Here is a 4,639-nt window from a genome sequence, read left to right as displayed (position 1 = left end):
ATTGATGTGTGTATGGATTGCGATAACAGTTGTATGAGCCCCTAATAAAATGTTTAAAAAAAAAAATTCTTCCAAAGAATGTAATTCTCCTCTGTTTTGTGATCTGATGTAATTACTGTGTGTTGTAAATATCAACCTCTATGTTGTCAATGAAGCAGGATTAGAGGCGGTTATGTAGTGAAGCAGATTTCAATCCATAGGATTAGTTTGTGTCTTGAGTCAATCCCTTTGGAGGCATTCATCAGATTAAATAAGCAAGTGGAGATCAGAGGGACCTCGGCACCATAAAGGAAGAAGAACTAGGAGCAGAGTGTATCCTTTGGATATGGGTCCCTGGCTGTGGACCTCCGAGTCTCAAGCGAAGATTGATGCTAAAACATGTGGAGGAGACCAGGACTTTACTGCAGAGCTGCCAGAGACAGAAACCTTCCCCTAGAGCTGGTGCCTTGAAGCCACACCTCTAGTCTCCTTCAAGGAGAAACCCTGGTGGCCTGTTGGTTACGTGTTGGGCTGGCCAGCCAGCAGGAGGGTGGGAGAGAGGGAGGTTCCCAGGGTCCTCCTAGTGAGAAGGCCACACCCCCAAGGAAGTACCATCAGGCTGTGATCTGATTGACAAGCTGGATTCATACATGTTCAAATTGAGAGAAAATCCTTTAACTATCACACTCAGATGTCTGCCTTTTTCCTGCATCACCAAATTGACATGCTCATCCATTCCCTCTCAGTGTCTTAATATTTCTAAGGTGACCCAAATGTGGAGTGATTTGAACAAAAAACTCACTGTCATTGAGTCAGTTCCTGTGATGAGGGGCCCTGTAGGTCTGAGACAGAGTCCTGGTGGCATAGTGGTTACATGTTGGGTTACTAAACGAAAGGTCGGCAGTTTGAACTTATCGGCCATTCTCAGAAAGACTTGGCTTTCTACCTAGGCAAAGCGTTAGTCTTCAAGTTCTACTCTGTCTTATAGGGTTGTTAAGAGTCAGAATTGACTGGATGGCAGTGAGTTTGGAATGTTGGTCTAGTTCAGAGAAGAAGTGCCTCTCTGGGTTTCTGAGACTTTTCTTATGGGATCAGAAAGCCTCATCTTTGTTCTGAGAAGCGACTAGTGGGTTCCAACTGCTCCCCTCATGTGTAGCAGCTCCAGTCATAGCCCACTAGACCAGCAGGGATCCTCATTGGGGGGACTTTAAGTCATCTCTAATTCTCTCTTCCTGCATCCTAGACTGGAGCACTGTGTTCTTTCTGACTGAATGTTCTCTAAACAGTTCGAAGGAAGTGTCTATGAATATAAGCAAACAAAACTGCTCTGTGGGATTGAAGGCTTTTTCTAACCCTGGTCCTCGAGGGAAATAAACTTCCCTGTACCCAATAAAATAGGACTTATCCCATTGTTTTAAGCCGGGGAAGAAACCAGATGGCTTTCCTTAAAAGGTAAAATAGCCACTTTAGGACATCATCACAAAAATGTTGACTGTTTTATAAGGAGGTGGGGAATCCAAGGAGTTAAGAATGTATAATGAATTTGAGATGTATAATGAATATGATTGGAGGAATAGAGTTAATAATAGACTCATCTTAACTCCATCTGCCCCTTTATAAAAGAGGCACATACGCACGAGTTGGCAGTTGGCTTTTAGGGCTCAGATCATTTTTGCGTTCAGCACTGTGCAATGAAGAAAATGCGCAGATGATTCTAATGATTCATGCCTATGCCATTGCCTATTTGACTCCTGGTGACCCTGTGTGGTAGAGTCAAACTCTTCCTCCGGGGCTTCTTCATTGCAATCCTTATGGAAGCAGATGACAAGGCCATGCTTCCACCGCACCAATGGGTAGACTCCCACCACTAACTTTTATATTTAGTAGTGGAGTGGAAACAGTTTTGCACCTTGGTGACAGAAATGACACTGAAATTGAAGATCTCTGTTAGAATTTTGCAAGACTAACAACTACTCAATGCAAGTAAGTGTGTTTAACACCAGAAACAATACACAGCGACTGTTACCAGATGAAGAGAGCCCTGGTGGCATGGTGGTGTACACACACTGAGCTGCTAACCACAAGGTCAGCAGCTCAAAACCATGAGCTGATTCATGGGAGAAAGACGAGGCTTTCTACTCCTGTAAAGATTTCCTGTAAAGAGTTACAGTCCTAGAAACCCCCAGGGGTGGCTCTACTCTGCTCGATTGGGTGTCTGTGAGTTGTGCTCAACTCAATGCCAGTGAGTTGTTTCTTTTTCTTTTTTAATCATTAGATGGAATACGGAGGAACCAAAGAAACTACATCGGTGGAGGGACAGGCTGGTGTGCTTCTTCCATGTGGGCTTTGTTGTTTTTCAGCTAGGTGGCCACCTGTTTATCTTCAGGCCTTTAAGACCCCAGATGCTATATCTTTGGTTAGCTGGGCACCATCAGCTTTCTTCACCACATTTGCTTATGCACCCGCTTTGTCTTCAGTGATCGAGTCGGGACAGGCTGGTGTGCTTCTTCCATGTGGGTTTTGTTGTTTCTCAGCTAGATGGCCACCTGTTTATCTTCAGGCCTTTAAGACCCCAGATGCTATATACAGTGAACCCTCGTTTATCGCGGTTAATCGGTTCTAGACCCTACCGTGATAAATTAAATTCCGCGAAGTAGGATTCCTTATTTGTAAATCAAATATTTTCGTAGTTAGAGCATAGAGGACATGAAAAAACACCCTTTAGTCACCATTACACTCATATTACCCAATTTATTAAACGAAAAAGGGAAAATACAGTAAAACATTTTGGACGTTACAATGATCATTTATTATTTATTATATTATTTATGGCATCTAGTTTACAGTATGCAGAAGAGGATTCTGGTTGAGGTTTGTCTGCTGTAAAACGCTGATAGAGCTGCCTTGCCTTCTCCCGGATGACTATCGAATCCAACGGAATGTTTTTCTTGCGCCTGTCATTGATCCAAACGGCTAGGACAGACTCCGTTTTTACTATGAACTTATTACGACTTGTCACGATGTGCTTTGCTTCCTTGTTGAAAGTGAAAGTAGCCGTAGCATGGATGTTTTTTTCCTCTTTACGGATGGAGCGAATGGAAGACTCATTCAAGTCGAAATGGCGTGCAACCTCCACGATTTTCTTGCCATCTTTGATCATATCCAAAAGTTTTACCTTTTCTGGATGGTGAGCATCTTCCTCAGGCGCTTATTTTTATTGTCAGAAGGCTTAGAAGAAGAAGCTCGTTTAGGAGCCATCATAGGGCTTAGATAAAATTTCTTAAAAATCGCAAACAACTACAGTACACTGTACAAAAGCAAAAATGCATCTGATACGTAGCTCCGATACGTAGCGATGCAGACAGAAGCATGTACAGTATGAGCCAATCAGTGGCAGTAATGACAGAGCATGCACTGTTACGCAAAAACCGCGATAGAGTGAAGCCGCGGAAGAAGCGGAAGTCGAAGCACGAAGTGGCGAGGGTTCACTGTATTTTGATAGCCGGGCACCATCAGCTCTCTTCACCACATTTGCTTGTGCACCCATTGTCTTCAGTGATCGTGCTAGGAAGGTGAACATCTTAGACTGCCAAATTGTTAGAACAAAGTGTTCTTGTGTTGAGGGAGTACTTGAGTAGGGGCCCACCATCCATCTGTTTCCTTAATACTAAACCTATAAATATATGTATATATATCTATTTCCCCCTCATCATATATAAATATACTTACATATGTTCATGCCAGTATTTAGATCTCTATAAATGCCCTTTGCCTCCTAGTTCTTTCCTCTATTTCTTTGTACTTTCCTCTTGTCCCACTATCATGTTCAGCCTTCCTTTGGGCTTCAGGAATTCCACTCAGTTACATTGTCCTTGATCCAGCCCTGCCGGACCTCCTACACCCTCCTTACCACTGATTTTGGATCACTTGTTGTTCCCTTGTCCCTGGGTTTGTTAACACCCACTTCCTTTTCCCCCCGCCTCCCCTTCTCCCATGTCCCCCAGGAACTGTCATCCCCTTGTTCTCTCTTCCGGCTTGTTTATCCCACCTATCCCTTCCAGGTAGACATGAAGTGACAACAATATGTACCATCACAAGACTGAGTACAACAAAGCAACAATAGAAAATAAAACAATAGCTACAGCAACTACAACAACAAAAAACCTTATAAATAGTTCAAAGTTTATTTGTTGTCCTTTACAAGTGCTTTCCAGTCGAGTCCGATGGGGTGCCATGCCCTGGCCCCACATCTATCCCTGGTATTCCCTGGGGACCTCATTGCTCTGCTCCCCATGATCACTGGAGACAAAGTGGGTGCATAAACAAATGTGGTGAAGAAAACTGATGGTGCCTGGCTATCAAAAGATATAGAGTCTGGGGTCCTATAGTCTTGAAGATAAGATTTATTGAGAAACAATAAAGCCCACACGGAAGAAGCACACCAGCCTCTGAGATCAAGAGGTGTCGAAGGAATCAGGGATCAGGCATCAAAGACCAAAGAAAAATCATAGTATTGTGAATGAGAGGGAGTGTGGAGTGGGGACCCAGGGCCCATCTATGGGAAATTGGACATCCCCTTGCAGAAGGGCTGCGGGGAGGAGATGAGCCAGTCAGGGTGCAGTGTAGCAAGGATGAAACATACAATTTTCCTCAAGTTCTT

This window comes from Echinops telfairi, unplaced genomic scaffold, assembly GCF_000313985.2.
Source record: "Echinops telfairi isolate 266 unplaced genomic scaffold, ASM31398v2 ScPeMD7_443;HRSCAF=831, whole genome shotgun sequence".
Classification (NCBI taxonomy): Eukaryota; Metazoa; Chordata; class Mammalia; order Afrosoricida; family Tenrecidae; genus Echinops; species Echinops telfairi.
Note: the sequence above shows the minus strand (reverse complement) of the source record.